We start from the raw sequence: 25,966 nt of genomic DNA on the forward strand, positions 1-25,966 counted from the left end.
ACAATACAATGCAACTAGGGTTTCATTTCAACTCCTAGACGTAATGCAAGATATATAGTATATAAGTGAAATGGTAATAAATTGAAATACTGGGGTATGCATCGGGGCTTGCCTAATTGAGTAGGGTTGGGGGCAGGAGTGTCAGAGAATTCCGAACTTTGGTTCAGGGCTTCAGTTAGATTCTCAGCGACGTTTGTCGAGTCTTCAGAAAACCCTTGGTCTTGTTCCAGGACTAACTCATAGTCTCCGTCATCGAGCCTCGTCGATTCTACATGATATGCAATGATTTAAGTGAGATGGTGCTTGAGTTAAAGATTTTATTTCACGATAAAATTGCAATCCAATAATTAACACACATGAATTCATGAAACATGAGGGTTTAATTTCAAGTTACCGTTTACACTTAAGTTATGGTTATAGTACTGGAATTACTGAAAACAGAAACTAAAATATTTGAATTTGAATTCAAACTTCAAGTTTAAATTCAAATCTTAGGTAAATAGAATTATAAAGTCTTGAAAATCTAATTATGAACTAATTATCAATATATTAGATTATGGTAAAAGATATAAATAAATAAGCTTTAGGAATATGCTTAACTAAATTCAAACCCTTTCAAATTTGATTTGCACAAATTCAAAAGAACTTAAACTACAAATCAGCACTGAGCATGAAATTTTTTTACACTAGCTTACACATGACCTAAAGAAGCTACATACCAAAAATCACAAGAAACTAAGCTAGTATGTAGAAGTTATGCATACTATTCCCTTTTACCTTAAGTTTAAAATAGATTCAAAAGTATTTAGTTTCAAACCAAACTTCATTAATAAAAGCTGTAGAGTTTGAAATCTAGTTTCCAACAAAACTGGTTTGACAATTTTTGGATTTTCCTACAATTTTCTATGAATTCTACAAGCCGGCAGCCTTGCTCACATGAAATAACAAAACCGTTTTGGGGGGGGGGGTCCTTAGTTTCTTGCATATGGGTCCCTAGAACAGGAAATATACTCGCAAATGTGCCCCTGCCAGCTCCCGACAGCGGCCGGCCGATCTGCTCCGGCACGTTACCACCGGCGGCGAGGTCACCGGCGGGGATGGACTGGCTTGGCACGACCTTCGGGACCTAGGGTGCTGTTTGGGAGGGGATGTGCTCGATGGGCAGGGGCGGAACACGGCCGGCGGCGAGGAGGGGCGGCGGCCGCGACGGCGTGCTGGCGTTCTCGGTGAGGGGCCGGCGAACACGGGCAACCAAGGCGCTCAAGAGCACAAGGGAGAGGTAATGGGGCGATTCCCGTACCCAAATTGGCCAAAGATGTGGTGGAAGAGGCTTGTCGATAGTGAGGCAGTCCTCGGACGTCTCCAGCGAGGAACGGCACGTGGTCGGGGCAATTCCGGCTAAGGAAGGCCGGAAGCTCAGCCAGAGGAGGTCGGGGAGCTAGCGGAGGAGGTGAGGGAGCGCTGGAGGGCTGGAATTTGGGCGGGGTGGATTAGCCATGGAGGAATTCGGTGAGGAGCACGGCGATTGGCTCGGTGGTCGCGAGGGGGAAGAAGAGGAAATCAAGCGAGGAAAAGTGGTTTGGGTCAAGCTTTATAGGAGTGTACTGCTTCATAGAAGAGAGGGAGAGGGAGAGCAGTCACGGGGCCGGGCTCAGGTTAGCAGGCAGCGCCGGCGTGCCCTTCGGGTGCGTGGCGGTCGCTCGGCATCGGCGGCCCGACGTGGCAGGACGAAGGGAGGCCAGCGGAGGCGGCGCGGGCGGTGGAAGAGGCAGCAAGGCGACACGTGGGGCGAGAGGAGGGCGGCGCAGGCCTGCAGCGGCTCGGGAAGCGGCCGGCGGCGGTGGATCACGCGCGCGCGGCAGAGACAGAGGAGATCGGGGACCCGTGGAAGAAGACGAGGACCGATTTGCAAAATCACAAAAGTGCAGGGAGCCCACTGTAATGCTCTGATAACTTTCAAACCAGTGCTCAATTGGAGATGGGTCCAAAAGCAAAAATGCAGGGTTTTTTAAAATGTACAACTTTTCTTTAAGGTGCATTCACAGAAGAGCTAAGGATTTGAAGTTAATATAAAACTTAGCAAAGTTTCTAAACTTTACATAAATCCTATTTAAAAATTGCACTACATTTACATCCCATGTGTAGTTTCACCGACATTTGCGATTTAAACACAAGTTCTTGACTTTTACAAAACAACCCTCATACATTTAAATTCTACCTCCCACTCTCATCCTTTTAACACTTAAGGACCTTTATTAATTTATAACTATTTAAACAATCCTTTTTCCCTAGCATTTAAATTTTTAAGCACACTTTTACCACATTTTGCACATAACTTCGTACCAAAATCTAGGGTGTGACAATACTAATTACCTGAGTGTCACAGCCTTCCCCCCTAAAAAGAATCTCATCCCGAGATTCCGGAACAGAATGAATTTGGATGATCAAGTTCGGAGGTTGGCTTGAAAGAAGTCTGGAAAATTATGCAGAAGATAAGATTTGGTTTCCCATGCTTCTTCTTATTCTGTATGATGGTTCCACTGAATCTTGAACATCCTAATGGTTTCTCTTCTAGTGCTTCTTTCTTTGGTGTCTAATACTCTTGTTGGATGTTCGGTATAGGTTAGATTAGGTTTGATTTCAATGGCTTGGGAATCGATGATCTTGGTAGGGACTTTGATGCATTTTCTAAGTTGAGATACATGGAAGATGTCGTGGATGGCTGCTAGTTGAGGAGGAAGTTGAAGAGGTAAGCTACGGGTCCACAGATTTCAAGGATTTCAAAGGGTCCGATGTATCGAGGAGCAAGTTTCCCTTTTACGCCGAATCTTTGAACACCTCGGGTAGGAGATACTCGAAGATATATGAAGTCTCCGACTTGAAACTATAATGGTCTTCTTCGTATATTAGTGTAGCTTTTCTGCCGAGATTGGGCTGCCTTTAGATTAGTTTGTATAGTCTTCACCTTATCCTCTGCTTCCATGACCAGGTCAGGTCCAAAGATCTTACGTTCGCTGGTTTGTGACCAACTTAGGGGAGTTCGACATCGGCGACCGTACAATGCTTCGAACGGGGCCATTTTGAGACTGGTTTGATAGCTGTTGTTGTAAGAGAATTCTGCCAGTGGCAAGCATTTGTCCCAGTTCTTGTCATATTGAAGAACATAGGCTCTAAGCATATCCTCCAGAATCTGATTTACTCTTTCGGTCTGTCCATCTGTCTGAGGATGATACGCGGAGCTTCGAATTAACTTAGTTCCAAGAGCATGTTGAAGCTGCTCCCAGAACCGAGCAATAAACTGTGCTCCAGGATCAGAAATGATCGTCTTGGGTATTCCATGAAGATGAACAATTTGATCTAGATAGATTTCCGCATACTTTTTGGCATTATAGGTAGTATGCACAGGAAGGAAATGTGCGGTCTTGGTCAATCGATCAACGATTACCCAAATGGAGTCATGCCTTAGAGAAGTGTTGGGTAAGCCAACGATAAAGTCCATACTGATATCCTCCCATTTCCAAGAGGGAATAGGTAGAGATTGAAGAATACTAGCAGTTTTCAGATGACTGGCTTTGACTCTCTGGCAGATATCACATTCTGAGACATATTTGGCAATTTCCCGTTTCGTACGAGTCCACCAGAAATTTTGTTTCAGATCCTGGTACATCTTCGTACTACCAGGGTGCATAGAGAATTTGGATAGGTGGGCTTCATCCAATATCTGTTTACGGAGCTTATGGTCCTTAGGTACAACGATACGTTCATTGAACCATAAAACTCCTTCTGTATCTACTCGGAAGCACTTATGCTTCCCTTCTCCTTGAGTTATCTTCTGCTTGATGATTCTAACCCCTTTATTATGCTGTTGAGTTAGAACAATACTATCCCTAAGCGTGGCTTCAACTAAGAGGTGGTTCAAGTCACCTTAGGGAATGATTTCTAGACTAAGCTTTCTCATCTCCCAACAAAGAGTCTCATTAAAAGCTTCTACAGATAAGCAAGAACAATGTGCCTTGCGACTGAGTGCAGTCGCAATGACATTGGCCTTGCCTGGATGATAGTGTACTTCTAAATCATATTCTTTGATAAGTTCTAGCCAGCGTCTTTGCCTCATATTCAGATTTGCCTGTGTAAAGATGTACTTGAGGCTTTTGTGGTCGGTATATATATGACACTTCGTACCCATTAAATGATGTCTCCAGATCTTTAGGGCATGAATAACAGCTGCGAGTTCAAGATCATGGGTAGGGTAGTTCTGTTCATGAACCCTAAGTGCTCGTGATGCATATGCAATTACTCGGTTGTCCTGCATAAGCACACAACCAAGTCCGGTTCCTGATGCATCACAATAGATGTCGAAGGATTTTGATACATCTGGTTGAGCTAAGACTGGAGCAGTAGTAAGATGATCTCTGAGAGTGTGGAATGCATCTTCGTATTTTTGATAACAAGAGAATTTAACACCTTTCTTTAGTAGTTCGGTCATAGGTTTGGCTATTCTGGAGAAATCAGGGATGAAGCGACGATAATAGCCAGCTAGACCAAGAAAACTACGGATCTGATGGACTGATGTAGGAGGCTTCCAATCCATCACTTCTTGTACTTTACTGGGGTCAACGGATATACCGTCACCGGAGATAGTATGGCCCAGAAATTTCACAGTATCTAACCAGAACTCGCACTTGGAGAATTTGGCGTACAAATGATGGTCTCTTAATCGTTGAAAAATGACATAAAGATGTTTGGCATGATCTTCTGGATTTTTGGAATAGATCAAGATGTCATCAATGAAGACCACAACAAATTTGTCAAGTTCTTGCATGAAGACAGAATTCATAAGATACATGAAATAGGCTGGAGCATTGGTGAGACCAAATGACATAACCAGATATTCGTAGAGTCCATCTCTGGTAGAGAAGTCTATTTTTGGAATGTCACTCGGCCTGATCTTAATTTGATGATAGCCGGAACGAAGATCAATCTTAGAGAATACCTTAGCTCCGGCTAACTGATCGAAGGGAATATCAATGCGGGGTAGGGGATACTTGTTTTTGATAGTCACCGCATTGAGAGGACGATAATCTACACATAACCTTAAGCCATTATCTTTCTTTTTCACGAATAAGGCTGGACAACCCCATGGTGATGCACTCGGACGAATGAAACCCTTGTCAAGGAGGTCTTGGAGTTGGATTTTTAACTCGGCTAACTCGTTAGGAGGCACACGATAAGATCTCTTAGAGATAGGGGCTGTACCAGGTTGGAGTTCTATGATAAACTCGATATCTCAGTCTGGGGGCATTCCAGGCAAATCGTCTGGAAAGACGTCTGGGTATTCACAGATGATAATAGGGATATCCTTCAACTTGATCCCGGTTGTAGCATAGGTGCAAGGGTTAATGTACTTCTGTTGTGGAAGATAGAGAATGGTAGGTTCATACTCAGGTGAATCTATCTCCACAGTTCGGGAAGGAATATCTAATGACACTTGATGCTGGGTCATCCAATTCATACGTAAAAGAACATCCATTCCTTCTAGGTCTAGTAGAAGCAAATCCGTTTTTATCAATTGACTACCCAGTTGAAGTGGTACCTTCCTACAGATTTGATTTGATAAGATTTTTCCGCCAGGAGTTGTTATCTTATAATCTCCATTAGTAGAATAGATATCCAAACCTATTTTAGTCCTATACTTTGCACTGACAAAGCTATGGGTGGCACTAGAGTCAAAAAGAACAATTACGGGGTGATGGTTTATAGAAAATATACCCGTCATTATTGGTGTCCCCTCGGGGAGTTCAGAGAGAGTGGTGAGGTTAACCCTTCCCTGGCGGACCTGGACCACTTGCCTCTTGCCCTTGCCCTTGCTGGTTGCATTGGATGTTTGCCCTTGAAAGGATTTCCTAGGTTGAGGGCAATCCTTGATGAAGTGGGACGGGCTTCCGCAGTTGAAACAACGATAGTTGTTGTTTCCTGGGTTTACTGGCGAAAAACTCGGCCGCGGGACCCTGTTGTTGTTGCTGCTGAAATGGTGGTGTCGGTGGTCGATTGAATCGTGCCTGCTGGGGTGGTCTAGCTACCCATCTGCCAGGCATGTTACTTCGAGGTGGTGCTCGGGTAGCAGCGTTTTGAACCAACCGATACCTTGCCGGTTGTGTAGCTGAAGACCCTGTGGGTGTCTTCCTTTTCTTTTCTGCTTTGTGGGCTGAAATGCAGTCTTCCTGAGTGATGGCCATGTTGACCAATTCATTGAAATTCTCGGCCTTTAGCAAATTCAGTCATTCTTTAAGTTTGGTGTTCAGGCCTCGGTGAAAACAATCTCGTTTGCGGGCATCATTGTCCGCATGGTATCCCGCGTACTGGCACAAGTGGTTAAAAACTTGTGCATATTGCAGAACAGTGCGGGTTCCTTGGGTCAGATTCAGAAATTCATTGAGCTTTTGCTCAATGAGTCCTTCGGGGATGTGGTGCGCCTGAAAAGCGGTCCGAAACTCGTCCCAAGTGACGACATGACCGGCAGGCTGCATAGCATAATGATTATCCCACCAGATAAGGGCAGTGCCACGGAGTTGTTGGGCTGCAAAGAGTGCCTTGTTCGCATCTGAACATGGGGCAGACAATAAGGCGAACTTGGATTCGATGGTGCGAAGCCAAGCGTCAATGTCAAGGGGCTCATCCGCCTTATGGAATAGTGGAGGCTGGGTACTGAGGAAGTCTTGATAACTGGCCGATAGGGGTTCATCTCGGCCTCAAGACTGATGATGGAAGTGGCCCATCTGAGCCTGCACAAGCTGGTTCAGGAGTTCTGTTTGTCGGGCCATGACTTCGGCCAGATTTGGCGGGGCTGGTGGCGGTTGTTGGGAACCACTAGCCTGATCTGCCCGGAAACCTTCCGGGGTTCCGCGAGTAGCTCCAACCATCTGAAACAAAGGAGATATCTATTATCAATCATATCCTTACTCCAAATTTCAGATGATATACAATTACCAAATAGGAATGTAATTCATATGCTCCATTCAATGGACTCATTTCAGATGCAAGGATATTGAGCAAGATGGTAAAGCATGAGGTTTAGATTTCTACTCAAACACTAGTGGTTCTTACATCTTACATCAGGGCACTTTAACTACTGCAAGCCATTTCATAAGTACACATGCCACATACAACACAACAAGTGGCTCTAGATCTAGGTAGACTACGTACTACCTATGTCACATCTTTCTACACTAATTACCGCTAGAATGTCACCAACTCAAACCAAATTAAAAGTCATCAAAGTTGCCCACTGATGACTGACTGCCTGTAGAGGAATGGTGGGGACTAATAACAGGATCTCCATGCTCGAAATCGAGATCTGAAACTCCCTCAATTTCCTCTAGATCTTCTTCTTCGGCTTCGGGTGCTGGTACAGCAGGAGGTGCTGGCTGCTGTTGGAGTTCATTGATTTGAGCATGGGCATCATCTACCTCAAGAATGAGGTCGTGGATTTGTTCCTGGAGAAACTCAATGATCGTGTTACATTGGGTGATCATTGCGTCACTCTCGTTGATTTGATCTTCCTGGTGATGAATAGTCTCCTCTCGGGCTGCGATGATTTCATCTTTCTCGGTCACCAAGGCTTGAAGCTGCGCAATCTGGGTGACTTGTCGGTTAGTGTTCCTGAAATGACCTTGCGCGATATTGATCAACTGACCCATACCGCGACGTAGCAGAAGTTGATAATGATGCTGAACATTCATGAACCGCATAGTACCCTGAAGCGCCTCTTCCGTTGAGCCTTCCAACCTGTGACTTTCAGGGACTACCTAGAGATTCCACTCAGGATCATTGGGATCTGTTGTAGGGAATAGACCGATAGGCTGTCCTGCAACTTCCCTTGGTTGCTGGTTCTAGAAGAGGTAGATGGCTTCCAGAGCTGCTCCTTCAATCGTATCAACTATACGATAACCTACCACGTCAACTTTGATAGGTTGCCATTGGGAGCGGAAAGGATGTTGAGGAATAGTCATTCTGACTCGACATCGATGAACACCTTCTTCCTGATACTCCACTGCATCATATTGTGGGGGCTCGGTATAAAGGAGCGAGCTTAGTGATTCCCGGAGAAGACGAGGAAAACCCTCCCAATGCAAGGCATTTGTATGGAGATGCCCTGCCGGATCCCAAAAGACGTTGGAAGGGGCTGCCATCTGCAACAAGAATGCAAATGGTGAGACTTATTTACCCTGCTGAGAACTCACAAGGTAAATGGAATGAGATAATCAATTCTAATAATAGCAAAGACTGAAAATCAGGTGGATGCTTAAGGTACTCAACTTAGAGCTACTACAAAAATCCTATTAACCCATTCTAGAAATAAGCAACACGCTATTCATCCTTAATAGAACCAAACATGTCGGTGTTTAACCGGCTGCCCACCGAGGGATATACCCAAGGTGGTAAGTTTTGGGTGAGGAGACGCCGAGATCAGGATCTCGAACGTGCAAGGAACACAAGGCTTTTAGACAGGTTCGGGCCGCATAGAGTGTAACACCCTACGTCCTGTATGGTGGTTTGTATTCCCTTTGGTGTAGAATGACCTAATGATCTTCTGTTTTGAGGGGGGTCCCTGACCTCCCTTATATATCCGAGAGGTCAGAGTTACAAAGATGCTAACCAACCCCCTCCGAGGGATCACACCAGAACTGATCTCGAGTAGATCCTCTCCGTGTTGGTTAGCTCTATCTCCTATTTAAACGGGATAAACAAGAGATAAATAAAATGAATAAGAGATAAGACGGGCTTAATCTCTTAAACTTTGTAACATGCCCAGCCCGGTGGCCCCGGGTCTGACAAGCCCCCGAGCTCTTCGTAACTGAGTACTGCAGGCTTATCGAGTACTTTCGAAGCAGTCTTCGACTTCCTCTGATGATTCGTCTTGAAGCCCTTCTTCGAGTACTCCTTTGGCTGCATCGAAGCTATGAGGTGCTTATGCCCCGAATTTTATTCCTGCGATGGTGTGCGATTGCAAAATCGCACTCCATATGGAGTAGCCCCCGAGCCTTAGGTTGAATCGGAGAATCAGGCTGAGGGTCCCATTAATCTGTAATCCTCCTTATCCTTCAAAGAAATTCGAAAAATAAGTAGTCGATACCACGTACCCCGCAGCCCCCGAGCCTTGAATCCAAATCCCACAAAATTGGAGATAAGGGTCCAAAAATCGTGGCATACAGGCTAAACAATGACACGTTAAGGGGAGACCAAAGCGATGGTACAAATGATGTAATTAGATAAAAGATTCGAAAAACCCCTTTTTTTGGGCTAATTAGCCCTGAAAAAATGATTAATCGAATATTTAATCCAATTAGATCACCAAATGACCCTTCACCTTCAGAATATTCCACAAAATGACTCTTGAACTTCAGAACAGTAACTTTTCCCCATCCCGCTGGTTACTTAACCCCACGGCAATAGGAGGGAAAATTGTGCTTTCAATCCGCAGTCCGCCAAAAACCACCAAAACCCCAATCTGAACCAAAACGCCGCCGCCATCCCCTCAAGGAGATCCTTGCGCTCCAACCTCCCCACCCCTCTCCCCGCAGCCCCCGAGCATCTCGTGGCTTAGCGCATCGGAGATGGCATCCAAGAAGTCGGAGATCGAGGGAATGAAGAAGGATGCGGAGCCATTGACGACAGGGTGGACACACAGTAAGTGCTCCCTCAACAATCTAAAAAAATTGGTTTCCGAGGGGTTGCTGCAAGAGAAAAACCTTGTCAACTGGCGCCCCTCTTTCCGTGAACCTTTCCCCATGGAGAATGTCGACGAAATCGTCACATTCTACCATTTTGCCGAATAGGGATTGGCCCTCCCCACTTGTTCTTTCTTTCGCGGCCTTCTTTACTACTACGGGCTTGAGCTCCATCACCTCAATCCGAATTCCATTTGCCATATTTCCATTTTCATCCACTTCTGTGAAGCATTTCTCAGAATCGAACCCCACTGGGATCTGTTCCGTTTCCTCTTCCGCGTCAAACCCCAACCAACCACGAAAAAACTTGCTATAGTGGGGGGCGCCGGCATCCAACTGCGACAGCAGGTCGGCGAAAAATACCTTTCATATAAATTCCCCTCCAACCTTCCTGGATGGAAAAACCTATGGTTTTACATCGAAAACCATGCTCCCCCCCTGCCGACGAAGTCGAGCAGACTGCCAATGGTGAGGGGGGAATGGAACCTTGAACCCTCCGGTATGGAGATGATGCAGGTCAAAGAGCTGCTGGAGGCCATCGAAGCGCTGAAGAAGGAGGGAGTGACCGGCGCCTCCGTCATGTTCTCATTTTACAAGCGCCGCGTCCAACCCATCCAACAGCGATGTTGCCTGGGCTTCGAGTACACCGGCCCTGCTGACCCTTCTTGCATGTGCACAGAGGAGGTGCCAGACGAAGTCGCGCTCCAGCGGGTTCAGCGGGTGCTGCTAGACGTAAACACCGTGCCGTACGTGCCCACCTTGTACTCCGTGCGAAATCCGCCCCCGCCGGTAAGTATTCGACTTCCTTCGCTGAAGAAATTGGCTACTTGCGCCGGTACTGAACTGAAGAAATTCCTGCAGGGACACTCGGAGCTGTACTGCAGCTACCCGCCGCAGCCTGACCTCCCCCGAGCATATCATCTCCTCCCTTCTGCTGTCCAGGAAGCTCGCCTTGCTGCAGCTCAAGGCAGCAGCGAGTCCGCCGAGCGCGTGGAATCGCAGGCGGGAGGAGAAGCCGAAGGAGAACCGCGCCCTGCTGCAGCCACGGTGACCAAGAAGGCTCGCCTTGCCGCAGCCCAAGGCAGCAGCGAGTCCGCCGAATGCGTGGACTCGCATGCGGAAGGGGGAGCCGAAGGCGAACCGCACCGGGACAACTCCTCCGACCAGAGCGTGGAGTTGGCCGGCGCTCTACCTCCGGTGCCAAAGGGCCAGCGGCAAGTGCGCAAACGCAAGGCCCAAGAAGTCGAGTCCTCCAGGTACTGAGTTGTTGTTTTGGCTAGTTGCCAAGTATCAATGATGCTGAGTACTGACAGCGTCCCGTTGCAGTCTCCCTGCTCTCCCACCCGGGACTGAACCTGAAGTGGTGGGGGCAGGCCCCTCTGCCGCCGCGGCGGTGACAATCGCTGTGGCAGGGTGTAACACCCTAAGGTAATTTCCTTAAATTTTAATGAATTTATTTGGGCTTAAATAAATTTCTCAGGCTTTTCTTTAATTTTTGTGGCATTTAAAGTAATTTTATAATGCAAGGAAATAAAAATTATCATAGGATTAAAAGTGTTTGTGCATTCATGCCGCAGCATGGTTTTGATTGTGTTGAGTTTATAGAGTTGAATTCAAATTGTATTTTGAATTCAATTAGATTTGTTTGAAATAGTGGAGTATAGAAAAAGAAAAGGAGAGGAGAAAGAATAAAAGTAGGCAGCCCAAACCCTCTCCTTGGCCCAGCCCAGGTCCCCTCTCCCTTCTCTCCCTCACCCGCGGGCCCTCTCTCCCTCTTTCTCTTTCCCCGGCCCAAAGCCGCCGAGGCCCAGCTCTCTCCCCTCTTCCCTTCCTTCCGCGTCGGCCGAGCCCCGGCCCGTTCTCCCCAGCGCCCGCGCGCCCCCTACCTCTTCTCTGTCTGCCACACCGGGCCCATCTGCCGGCGCTCGTTCCCCCGCCCAGCTCGCTCGCCCGGTTTCCCCTTTCTCTCTCTGACCCTTTGGCCCCACCTGTCATCCCTCTCCTCCCGCAACGGCCGCACCGCCGCAACGGCCGTGAGCTCCCGATCTCCTCCGCCTCAACCGTTCCCCGAGACCCCCAGCCCTGCCCCTCTTATTCCCCTGCGCTATCCCTTGGACCCCCCCCTCATCCCAAGCGCGCCGCCTTCAACCCTAGCGCACCCCCTCTGAGCCGCCGAGGCAGAGGCCCTGCGCCGCCCGTGTTCCACCGCCTCAGCACCGCTCACCGGCCGCCAAGGGGGTCTGGAGTCTCGCCGCCACCCCCGCTCACGACCACGCCTCGCTACCCCACCTTGGCCGTGGCAGTCCGGCCAATTTCACCGGAAACGCCTCCACGGTAAGCTTGCGGGCCGCCGGAATCCTTTCGCCTACAAAGCGTCACCGGCTTCTTTAACCCCGGTCTTCTCTTCACGGCCCAATTGCGCAGCTTCTCACGGTGCCTGGACGCCCAGGGCGCACCCCGACGTCCACCCCCCGCGAGCACCGGCTGTTTCCGCCGCCCGTCGTCGTGGACGACCGCCCTCCGCGTCGCCCCGACCCATCCAGGCCCTAGGTGAGCAGCCCCTTGATCCCCTCTTTCTCTTGCGCTAGTCCTTGTGCGCCTTAGGGCCACCCCGAGACGGGGACTCCCCGCGCCGGCGAGGCGCCGCCGTGGAGGCAGAGCCCCGGTGACCGCAGCCGTTCCACGGGATGTAAACCGAGCCGCGAGTGAGCCGAGCCGAACCGATTAGATCCGAGCCACCTCATCCTGGCCTTTGAACTCCGATCCAGTGGATCAGATCCACTCATACCGGTTCAGCCGGGGAATATTTCTAAAGAACCCCTGAGGTTTTCTCGAATAAACCCGCAGTCCACCCGTGAGTCAACAATATTTACAGATAGGCCCTTTTTCTTCCCTTTTGACCCCTGAGCTCTCTGGATTTAGGTTTTCTAGTCCTTGTTTAGAGTTTTTGCAGGTTAGCCCCTGCGTCTAGGGTTTAATTACGATTAGGTCCCCGGGTTTTGTCCAGAAGCCCCTGGTTGCCCTGTTTTTCTTACAAATAAGCCCTTGGATCTTGTTTTAAGCGTAGTTTTCGCGTTTTAGCTCCGTTTTAAGTGTTCTTTATATCCACGTGATCGTTGTAACGCGTAGAATAGCTGTAGACTAGTTTTGTGTGCTGTTTCTATGTAATGTTGTACTGTTTCTTATATTTTGCTATTGTTTGCGTGTGTGTGCATGGGTGGCCCATGTGTTGCTGTTACGATCGTGAGTAGACGTCGAGCCACCGGAGCAGTACCAGGAGCAGCCATCTTCCGAGCAGTTCGAGCAGCAGCCGGGAGAGTACGAGGAAGGCAAGTATAACATGAACATCCTATCACTTCTTAAATACAATTTCATACTGCATTTTAATACTGTATACCTATAAGGATTTCCTAGCCACTTTATATCCTTTATATACATATCCTTTGGGTTGCATTTTGGTTAGTTGTGCTAGGTTGCTGCGCTATAACAAATCTTGGTCCTTTTTAATTAATTTGATTAATGGTCTTATGCAACTTAATTCTGGAGCCGACCCTCTGTGCTGTGTGCTTTGAGTGGTTTGTGCGTCCTTAAAAGATGTTTTGTTAGAAACATGGTTTAGGGGGCCAGCACGGTGCTTAGTGCTTGGTTGGCCACTCTCCATAAGGACCGGTTCATAGAGCGACAACCTGGGACAACCGCGCAACCACAAGACTGGAATGGGACGGTCTTGACTTACTAATTAGGTCGTGTTGGTTCGGGAGTAACTTACCTGCGTGGGCAAGAGGGGTGGTAAGCTTCAATGGTCCCTGCTCCTCCGGCTTGGTTTGTGCTGTGTGTCTTGTACCCCCGGAGGTGGGCCCCATCGTCGCTGATCCAGAATCCTTAGCGGTTACACCTTACCAACGTGATTCTTTGTAACGGTCTCGTAGTGTGCTTGCTAGCCATCCCACCTAAGGAAGTGTGATGAACAACTTGTGACACTCAGGTAATTAGCTTGGTCACACATTAGAGTTTTGGTATGCTTGTATGTTTAAAGTATGGCAAATGTGTATTTTATGTATGCAATATTATGGAAGAAGTAATGTTTATGTAATTAATATTAACTAAAGGTCCTTTTATGCAAAATGGGTGGACATAGGGGGAAAAGTTTAAACGCATAAGGATTATTTTGCAAAAAGTGATATCTATGGTTAAATTACAAAAAGATATATGAAATTACCATAGGGTATATGTGTAAAAGTAATCTTACTTATGGATTTACATAAAATGTGAAATTATTACTAAGTCTATTTTATCTCTAAAACTATTGCTCAAATGCAGATGAACCTTAAAGAGAAGTTGTAGAGTTTGAAAAACCATGCACTTTTGCTTTTTGGACCATCTTCATTTGAGCACTGGTTTAAAAGTTGCAAGTCCTTTACAGTAAGGTCCCTGCCTTTCTCTGAATTTACAGATCAGTCCACAATTCAGTTCTTCCCCTTCTTCCTCCTGGCGCCTCTGCCCCCCCCCGCCCCCCTGCTCTGCTCTTCTGGCACTTCTGCCGCCGCCGGTGTCTCGGCCGCTCGCCGTGTTCTCCAAGTTCCTCCCCCCCCCCCCCGTAGCAACTCCCAGATGAGGCCCTGCTCGCCCGTGCCCCCCCTCCTCTCTTCCCAATTGACTATAAAGGGCCGCCGGGACCTCCTCGCGCGCGCCCAGTGCCCCGCCGCCCCACCATTGCGCCGCCAAGCTCCGGTCACCGTGGAGCTCGTCCCTCCGCTCTTTTCCTCCCCAAATTGACCGCACCGTAGGCTTCCCTGTGCCCCACTGCAGCCTCCCGGCCCGGCCCTTCCCTCCTTCGCCCGCCGGAAGCTCCCCGCCGCCGTGCGCCACCGGCCGCCGGTCTGGCCCTCCGTGGGCAGCCCGATTCCGGCCATCCCGAGCCTTCCCAGGACCACCCACAGGTAGCCCAAGACCTCCTCGTGCTCCCCCTCCCTTTCCCCCTCGCCGCTGGCGACTTCCCCGGCCGGAATTTGGCCGGACATGTGTTCCCCCACCGCCGGCCATGGCCCTGGACCTGATTGCTCTCTGAGTTTTCCTTCCAGGGGGTTAGATGTAAAACACTGGGACTGATGTGTAAAGGATGCCTGTTATTTCATGTGAAAGCATTTCCTGTCTTGTAAAATTCGTAGTAATTCATAGAAAAATCCAAAAATAGCAAATCCAGTTTTGTTAGGAACTAGATTCCAAACTCTATGACTTTTGTTAATAGAGTTTAGTTTGAAACAAAAATATTTCTACCTGTATTTTAAACCTAAGATTAAGGGTAGTTTATGCCTAACCTTGATACTTCATGCTTTGTTTATGAGGTTTGGTATAAATAATCTATAAATTCTAAGCATCTTTGTGCAAAGTTTCAAACTCAAATTTGATTTAAACTTAACTTCTTTTATTTTGAAACTTTCAAATTTGAAATAAACCTAATGTATAGCCTTCTTTAATCAGAATCTTTTATCATTCACTAATGTAATATTTTATAATGTTTGATATATAATCAAATCTCTATAATCTTTTATTTAAAAGTTTGAATCCAAATTTTAGTTCATTTCAAATTTGATTTAAACATTTTAGTTCTTATTGCAATAAACCCTACCATATCTTTATAAATAGTGTTTTAAATCTAAAACCTCTATATTTTATGCATGTTTGTGTGTTAATTGGATGAGTTATAATATTTGAAATGTGAAATTTTAAATTTAAATTTCACCTTATTTAATTTATTGCATCTCATATAGAATCAACGACACTCGACGACGGGGACTACGAACTGGTCTTAGGACAAGACCAAGGCTTTCCAGAAGATCCAACGCAAGTCGTCGAGGGACTAACTGAAGTTCCGAACCTGAGTTCGGAAATCTCTGACACTCCTGCCCTCAACCCTACTCTAGAAGGCAAGCCTTGGACATATCCCATTACTTTATTTACACTGCAATCTATGCTTATTTATATTATATCTTGCATTAAGTCTAGGAGTTGAAGTGAAACCCTAGATGCATGAATCCTAGGAATCCAATGTAATGCTCCCGAGTCCTTATCGGATAGTTGCTCCGCTAATAGGATCGGTAGAAGTCGAGTGATTTCCTGTCACTCGCGCGATATAGGAGTTGCATGTTTACATTCCTGCAACCACTATAAGGATGACGGACAGGGTCATGTGTTGTATCATGACCTGGAAGTTTACCCTATCTGTTTTGATAAAAGCTTTAAGGTCGAAATGTGTGGTAGTGGTGGCTAAGTTTTTTAAAGTACTAGCCACATGCCGCGAAATATGGTAAGCGGTAAGCCTAGTACATGATTGGCCCGGCAAATGGACGCGCTCCCACCACTCGATTTTTATTTTATGTTTACACGCACCGACGTGTGGGAGTACGTTCTGCAAGGCAGACAGGAATACGGGTTTTGTAGTCGCGCTACAGACGTATGTCCTGTACACATTGGGTGTGCGTACGGTCCTGCAGTCGCTTGTGGTGGCCTCGATCCATAACCCGGAATATGAGGGAAACGGTTGCTCGGAACACCCTGTCGGTACTCCGAGCGTGTGAGTTAGGTTTACCTTGCAAGGTTAAAATTCGACTCGAATCGTCCGCCTCTCACGAAGATTGAGATTGCTTATCCCTTCTGCCACATTGAGTAAGAAGTGGAACTAATGATGGATAATCTTGATGAATGATAATCACTACCTTGCTTGCTTAGTGTAGGTGCTAATCTAGAATAATTACTCAACTAGAAGATGAAAGCTAAAACTTGAAAGTAGTACATACTCTTTGTTACTTTTCAGCTGAAAATAAACCCAGAGCCTTTACAATGCCTTCATGAGTCTAGTTATGGGCTAAGTATACCCAGCCCCGGGTAAGCCTTGCTGAGTATTAGAATACTCAGCCTTGCCAATATCTGTTTCAGGTATAACCTTCGAAAATCCCACGGACAACCTTGTGTGGCCAACGTCCATTCCTTTTGGCTGGTCCGTGGAGTGGGACCCGTCCCCGGCCGGCACTGACCCTCCGGAGTGACACCAAGCCCTGGGCTAAGCTTGGTGTTCGCCTTCGCGACGTGTGTAGTCGCGTAAAACTTTTTTTTCTTCCGCTGTGAGTCTAGACAAGCTGTTACGCTTGTCAGTTTGAACATGGTTTGTATAATTTTACTTATCTTGAACTCGGTTTGTAATAATATATGTATGGTTGTAAGTTAAAAAGTTGATGGGCTATTCTGTGATGTGAACTCGCCTTCGTGCGAGGTAGACCTGCTTCGATCCGGCTAAACCGTGGTTGTATCGGGCGGAGACCCGACAGACCAAAGGATTGTTCCGTTTGAAGTGCGTTGGTCTGATTGCGGTTGTACGGCGATCAATAGCGCACTTGAGCCGGAACAATTCGAGCGGTTCTGCCACAGCTGGTATCAGAGCTGTAGGTTTACCTTTACATCCGAAAAAGCTCTTAAAAAGTATTTTCTGGATAAAAGTTTGCCAACAAATGAATTTACAAAGTACGTTGGATCCGTTAAGGTTGTGCTTAGAACGTAAAGCCCTAAGGGTTTATATGGGAAAGTATCAGGTGGCTAATAGTATCTATATATGTATAGATAGTTCTGACTTGCAGCACTACTTTCCGTCAAAACTTAAATTCCTGCACAATCCAACTTTACTTTCCTGTAACGACATCTACGAACGGAGGTAAGAAGGTAAGGATCCTCAGCCAACTGAGGGAGCTTGGCCTTCCTGTCGGTGATGCGAACCGAACGCTGTTTCTCAAGCAGTGGCCTACTTGAGATGCTGCCAATATACCAACTTAGGTTGATTATATTGGGAGTATATGGTTCGGCGCAGGGTATGGCGATCGCTGTTCATACCCCCGCATTTTGCGGTACCCCCGTGAATACGTTGTTTTGACAACGTATGTGAACGTTGTCTGTACGGCGGTAATTGTACAGATGCTGTTTCTATAGTGAACAGTAATGCTTGGGGACGCTTTCATGTCGTGCTGCCATGAAAGGTTCATGAAATATATATATGTGTATTCTTCTGCAGGTACACTGACTACGCTTACGCTAATAGGATGCGTAGGATTTATCGATTAGTATATATTGTGAGAGACGTATGAATGTGCCACCGGAATTAATTACGTAAATCCGAACATATTCGGCAGTTGTTTTGGTTGTGAGGATGAGTAGTGCGTGCATGCATCATTTGTTAACAAAAGGAATTTTCATATATAAAGGATATGTTGTTTGGAATGGGCTAATGAAGTATTAAGGATAGCTTTAGGTTGGGTATCTTATGTGAAATCTTAGTTTTCCATCTGTTTTCCAGCCTTTGCTGTTACCAGAATCGGTTATCTCAAGTAAAGTTATCTTGTGAGTCCTCTGTAAAATAATTGCATTTCAGCCATTCAATGCAATTGTGTCCTCAATCCTTTGGGCTCCTGTTCTGTGTTGCTGTACCTCTGTATCTTACCATCCGAAATCTTGCTTCAGATGGCTGAGAACCCAAATATTCATTGGGATCATGAAGGACACGCTCATACCAACGCCTTGCATTGGGAGGGCTTTCCCCGTCTTTTGTGGGAATCACTTCAGATTTTTGGCTATGATGTACCCCCACTCTATGATGGATATGAGTTTGTTGAAGCAGGCGTTCCTCGGTGTAGGGTGAAGATGACCATTCCGCAGCATCCTTCTCGTTACTTGTGGCAACCTGTCACAATTTGCACGGCTGGCCACTGCCTTGTGGATACCTTTGAGTCTGCAGCACTTGAAGCTATTCACATTTTCTGTGACAAGCACCCTGAAGAAGTGGCGGTTTATCCGATTGGTTTATTCCCAGCCACAGATCCTCGTGACTCCGAGTGGACCTTCAGGATCTCTTATTACAGTCATCTATTGGGAGATCTGTTTCATGAGACACTGCAAGCTCTAATCCGATTCATGAACGTGCAGCATCAATATCAGCTGCTGCAACGTCGGAGCATAAATCAGTTGTCTAACTTAGCTCAAGTTCACCATGGAACTATCATTCAGCAGCTTGATGAGCTAAATGAGCTTTACACTGTCACAAATGCCCAAGTTGACCTGTTGGCCCAGCGCGATATGATTATCAATAACCAAGAGAACCAAATCCAGGAGAGGGAGATAGTTATTGCCCAGCGCAATACCATTATTGAGTTCCTCCAGGATCAGGTTCAAGATCTCACCATTGAGCTTGATGATGCTGTCAACCATATCAACGACCTCCATGAGCAACCCGCACCACCTGTAATGTCGGACGAAAGTGAGAGTGAGGAAGAAGAAGAAGAAGAGCCAGAAGAAATAGAAGGAGAATTGGGTCTTGACTCCGAACACGGTGATCCTGCCCCAAAATCCCCAATCTAACCACTCTTCTTCTGGAAGAGTATCGTCAATGGGAAAATCTTAACGACTTTTAGCCTGTCGCTCTCCTCGTTGTTCTGGATGTAACTTAGGTGGTGTGTAGTTTACCTAGCTATAAAGCCACTTGTGGTATGTGTGGCATGTACTTTTAGGTAAGAGTTTGTAACAGTTTGAGTGTGTTGATGTAAGATGTAAGGATATTAATATCTATGTAGCAATCCAAATCCTGAGTTTTGGTTATCCTATTCAATATCGGTGCATCTGTTACAAGTGGATTGAATGGGACATATGCGCTACAATTCTGTTTGATAATTGCATATTATCTGAAATTGGAGCAAGATTATGGTTAACAATGGATGTCTCCTTGATTTCAGATGGTTGGAGCTACTCGTGGAACCCCGGAAGGATTCCGGGCAGGACAACCTGGTAGTTCTCAGCAACCACCACCGCCACCTCCAAACCTGGCCGAGGTTATGGCCCGGCAAACCGAGCTTCTAAATCAACTTGTACAAGCTCAGATGGGCCATTTCCAGCAGCAACCTCGAGGCCGAGGAGAACCTCTATCGGCCACTTATCAGGACTTTCTCAGCACCCAACCTCCTTTATTCCATAAGGCCGATGAGCCTCTAGACGCAGATGCCTGGTTGCGGACTATCGAGTCTAAGTTCGCTTTACTGTCAGCTCCATGTTCAGAGGAGAACAAGGTGCTCTTCGCAGCCCAACAACTCCGAGGCCATGCACGTCTTTGGTGGGACCAGTTTCATGCAATGCAACCCGCCGAACACGTGGTCATTTGGGATGAGTTTCGGACTGCCTTTCGAGCACATCATATACCAGCAGGACTCATTGAGCGGAAGCTCAATGAATTTTTGAATTTGACCCAGGGTACCCGCACTGTTACACAGTATGCCCAGGTTTTCAATCATCTGTGCCAGTATGCGGGATCTCATGCGGACACTGATGCCCGCAAAAGTGATCGCTTTCGTCGAGGCCTAAACACCAAGCTCAAGGAGTGGCTAAATTTGGTGAAGGCTGAAAATTTCAATGAGTTGGTCAACATGGCCATAACTCAAGAAGACTGCATTGCCGCTCACAGAGCTGAAAAGAAACAGAAGGCACCTACAGGACCTGCAACTTCACAGTTGCCAAGGTATCGGTTGGTTCCAAGTAATACCCCTCGAGCTCCACCTCGAGGCAATTTACCTGGCAGATGGGTAGCTCGACCTCCCCAGCAAGCACAATTCAACCGACCACCTCTGCCCCAAACTCAACAACAACCCCAACAAGGTCTGCGGCCGAGCTTTCCGCCAGCTACTCCAGGAAACAACAATAATCGTTGTTTCAATTGCGGAAGCCCGTCCCACTTCATTAAGGATTGCCCTCAACCTAGGAAATCATTCCAAGGGCAAACATCTAATCCAAACTACAAGGGCAAGGGTAAGAGACAAGTGGTGCAGGTCCGACAAGGGAGGGTGAATCTCACCACACTCTCCGAACTCCCTGAAGGGGCACCAATACTGACGGGTACATTTTCTATCAACCATTACCCCGTTACTGTTCTTTTTGATACTGGTGCTACCCATAGTTTTATCAATACAAAGTTAGGGACTAAGATAGGCTTGGAAATTTGTCCTGTTAATGGGATATATGTGATAACAACTCCTGGTGGTAATATCTCTGCCAATCACGTCTGTAGAGGCGTACCAATTCAAATGGGCAACCATCTGATGAGGGCAGATTTATTATTGTTAGACCTAAAAGGAACGGATGTTCTTTTAGGAATGAATTGGATGACCCAATACCATATATCCATAGATATCCCTTCCCGCATGGTGGAGATAGGTTCATTAGAGAACGAACCTACTCTTCTCTATCTCCCACCATCGAAGTCGTTCAACTCTTACATCTATGCCGTATCTGGGGTCAAGCTAGAAGATATTCCAGTCGTCTATGAATATCCAGATGTTTTTCCAGATGACTTACCTGGAATGCCTCCGGACAGGGATATCGAGTTCATCATAGAACTCCAACCTGGTACAGCCCCTATCTCTAAGAGACCATATCGTATGCCTCCTAACGAGTTGGCCGAGTTAAAAACCCAACTCCAAGATCTCTTAGACAAGGGTTTCATTCATCCTAGTGCATCACCCTGGGGTTGTCCGGCCTTATTTGTGAAAAAGAAAGACAATAGCTTAAGGCTGTGTGTCGATTACCGTCCTCTCAATGCGGTGACCATCAAAAATAAATATCCTTTACCCCGCATTGACATTCTGTTCGATCAACTCGCCGGAGCTAAGGTGTTTTCTAAAATAGATCTTCGTTCCGGGTATCATCAAATTAAGATTCGGCCCAGCGATGTTCCCAAGATAGCTTTTTCTACCAGATATGGTCTATATGAGTATCTGGTTATGTCGTTTGGTCTCACCAATGCTCCAGCATATTTCATGTACCTTATGAACTCTGTCTTCATGCAAGAGCTCGACAAGTTTGTCGTGGTCTTCATTGATGACATCTTGATCTATTCTAAAACTCCAGAAGATCATGCTAAGCATCTCCATGTCATCCTTCAACGATTAAGAGACCACCACCTGTATGCCAAATTCTCTAAATGTGAGTTTTGGCTAGATACAGTCAAATTCTTGGGCCATACCATTTCTGGTGACGGAATATCCGTCGATCCCAGTAAAGTACAAGAAGTGATGGACTGGAAACCCCCGACCTCCGTCCATCAAATTCGTAGTTTTCTCGGTCTAGCTGGCTATTATCGCCGTTTCATTCCTGACTTTTCCAGAATAGCCAAACCTATGACCGAACTATTAAAGAAAGGTGTAAAATTCTTCTGGGATCAAAAATGCGAAGATGCATTTCATATTCTCAGAGACCATCTTACGACTGCACCAGTCTTAGCTCAACCAGATGTCTCAAAACCTTTTGACATCTACTGTGATGCATCGGGAATTGGACTTGGTTGTGTACTTATGCAAGACAACCGAGTAATTGCATATGCATCACGAGCACTTAGGGTTCATGAACAAAATTATCCCACCCATGATCTCGAACTCGCAGCAGTTATTCATGCCCTAAAGATCTGGAGACACCATCTGATGGGTACGAAATGTCATATTTATACCGATCATAAAAGCCTCAAGTATATCTTTACCCAGGCAGATTTGAATATGAGGCAAAGGCGTTGGCTAGAACTTATCAAGGATTATGATTTGGAAATGCATTATCATCCGGGCAAGGCCAATGTCGTTGCAGATGCCCTTAGTCGCAAGGCGCATTGTTCTTGCCTATCCATTGAAACATTCGACGAAACTCTCTGTTGGGAAATGAGTAAGCTCAACTTAGAGATCATTTCCCAAGGTGACTTAAACCATCTTTCGGTTGAAGCCACACTTAGAGATAGTATTGTTCTAGCGCAACAGCGTAATAAAGGGATCAGAATCATTAAACAGAAGATAACACAAGGAGAAGGGAAGTATAAATGCTTCCGAGTTGATCCTAAAGGGGTTTTATGGTTCAACGCACGTATTGTTGTACCCAAGGACCATAGGCTCCGCAGGCAAATAATGGACGAGGCCCACTTGTCCAAATTCTCTATACATCCTGGCAGTACGAAGATGTATCAGGATCTAAAACAGAACTTTTGGTGGACTCGTATGAGACGAGAGATTGCCAAATATGTGTCAGAATGTGATATCTGCCAAAGAGTCAAAGCCAGTCATTTAAAGACTGCTGGTATCCTTCAACCTCTACCCATTCCCTCGTGGAAGTGGGAGGATATTAGTATGGACTTTATTGTTGGCCTGCCCAACACTTCTCGGAGGCATGACTCTATGTGGGTAATCGTTGATCGATTAACCAAAACTGCACATTTTCTTCCCGTGCATACCACATATAATGCCAAAAGGTATGCCGATATTTATCTGGATCAGATTGTTCGACTTCATGGAGTACCTAAAACGATCATTTCTGATCGTGGAGCACAATTTGTTGCTAGGTTCTGGGAGCAACTTCATGATGCTCTTGGGACTAAGTTAATTCGAAGCTCTGCCTATCATCCTCAGACAGATGGGCAAACTGAGCGAGTAAACCAGATTCTAGAAGATATGCTCAGAGCTTGTGTACTCCAATTTGACAAAAATTGGGATAAATACTTGTCATTAGCAGAATTCTCTTACAATAATAGCTATCAGACAAGTATTAAGATGGCCCCATTCGAAGCATTATACGGTCGCCGATGCCGAACTCCTTTGAATTGGTCACAAACCGGCGAACGTAAAATTTTTGGACCCGATCTAGTTATGGAAGCAGAAGATCAAGTTAGGCTTATCCAGAACAATTTAAAGGCTGCCCAATCTCTGACAGAAAAGCTATGCTGATATACGAAGAAGACCATTACAGTTTCACATCGGAGACTTCATATATCTTCGAGTATCTTCCACTCGAGGCGTTCAAAGATTCGGTGTAAAAGGGAAACTTGCTCCTCGATACATCGGACCTTTTGAAATCCTTGAAATCTGTGGACCCGTAGCTTACCGTCTCCAACTTCCTCCTCAATTAGCGGCTATCCATAACATCTTTCATGTATCCCAACTCAGAAAGTGTGTTAAGATCCCCACCGAAATCATCGATTCCCAAGCTATCGAAATCGAACCGGATCTGACCTACGCAGAGTATCCAATCAGAATCCTAGACACTAAAGAGAGAAGCACCAGAAGAGAAACCGTCAGAATGTACAAAGTTCAATGGAACCATCACACGGAAGAAGAAGCAACATGGGAAACTGAATCTTATCTCCAGCATAACTTTCCCAATTTCTCCCAAACCAATCTTCGAGCTTGATCTTCTTATCCTATCCTGCTTCGGAATCTCGGGATGAGATTCTTTTTAGGGGGGAAGGCTGTGACACTCAGGTAATTAGCTTGGTCACACATTAGAGTTTTGGTATGCTTGTATGTTTAAAGTATGGCAAATGTGTATTTTATGTATGCAATATTATGGAAGAAGTAATGTTTATGTAATTAATATTAACTAAAGGTCCTTTTATGCAAAATGGGTGTACATAGGGGGAAAAGTTTAAATGCATAAGGATTATTTTGCAAAAAGTGATATCTATGGTTAAATTACAAAAAGATATATGAAATTACCATAGGGTATATGTGTAAAAGTAATCTTACTTATGGATTTACATAAAATGTGAAATTATTACTAAGTCTATTTTATCTCTAAAACTATTGCTCAAATGCAGATGAACCTTAAAGAGAAGTTGTAGAGTTTGAAAAACCATGCACTTTTGCTTTTTGGACCATCTTCATTTGAGCACTGGTTTAAAAGTTGCAAGTCCTTTACAGTAAGGTCCCTGCCTTTCTCTGAATTTACAGATCAGTCCACAATTCAGTTCTTCCCCTTCTTCCTCCTGGCGCCTCTGCCCCCCCCTGCTCTGCTCTTCTGGCACTTCTGCCGCCGGCGTAATGCGCCACTTCTGGCCACCGCCGGTCATCTTCTGTGCCACCCCGTCCACGCGTCGTTCCCCCGCCCGTCCACCGCTCTAGCCCCTCCCCTGTTGGCGCTCTGCTGTGCGCCACGGCGCCTGCGGCACTGCCGCGCCACCGCCGGTGTCTCGGCCGCTCGCCGTGTTCTCCAAGTTCCTCCCCCCCCCCCCCGTAGCAACTCCCAGATGAGGCCCTGCTCGCCCGTGCCCCCCCTCCTCTCTTCCAATTGACTATAAAGGGCCGCCGGGACCTCCTCGCGCGCGCCCAGTGCCCCGCCGCCCCACCATTGCGCCGCCAAGCTCCGGTCACCGTGGAGCTCGTCCCTCCGCTCTTTTCCTCCCCAAATTGACCGCACCGTAGGCTTCCCTGTGCCCACTGCAGCCTCCCGCCCGGGCCCTTCCCTCCTTCGCCCGCCGGAAGCTCCCCGCCGCCGTGCGCCACCGGCCGCCGGTCTGGCCCTCCGTGGGCAGCCTGATTCCGGCCATCCGAGCCTTCCCAGGACCACCCACAGGTAGCCCAAGACCTCCTCGTGCTCCCCCTCCTTTCCCCTCGCCGCCGGCGACTTCCCCGGCCGGAATTTGGCCGGACATGTGTTCCCCCACCGACCATGGCCCTGGACCTGATTGCTCTCTGAGTTTTCTTCCAGGGGGTTAGATGTAAAACTGGGACTGATGTGTAAAGGATGCTGTTATTTCATGTGAAAGCATTTCCTGTCTTGTAAAATTCGTAGTAATTCATAGAAAAATCCAAAAATAGCAAAACCAGTTTTGTTAGGAACTAGATTTCCAAACTCTATGACTTTTGTTAATAGAGTTTAGTTTGAAACAAAATATTTCTACCTATATTTTAAACCTAAGATTAAGGGTAGTTTATGCCTAACCTTGATACTTCATGCTTTGTTTATGAGTTTGGTATAAATAATCTATAAATTCTAGCATCTTTGTGCAAAGTTTCAAACTCAAATTTGATTTAAACTTAACTTCTTTTATTTGAAACTTTCAAATTTGAAATAAACCTAATGTATAGCCTTCTTAATTGAATCTTTTTCATTCACTAATGTAATATTTTATAATGTTGATATATAATCAAATCTCTATAATCTTTTATTTAAAAGTTTGAATCCAATTTTAGTTCATTTCAAATTTTGATTTAAATGTTTTAGTTCTTATTGCACAAACCAGCAATCTTTATAAATAGTGTTTTAAATCTAAACCTCTATATTTTATGCATGTTTGTGTGTTAATTGGATGAGTTATAATATTTGAAATGTGAAATTTAAATTTAAATTTTACCTTTTTAATTTTATTGCATCTCATATAGAATCAACGACACTTGACGACGGGG

This window comes from Panicum hallii, chromosome 5, assembly GCF_002211085.1.
Source record: "Panicum hallii strain FIL2 chromosome 5, PHallii_v3.1, whole genome shotgun sequence".
NCBI lineage: Eukaryota > Viridiplantae > Streptophyta > Magnoliopsida > Poales > Poaceae > Panicum > Panicum hallii.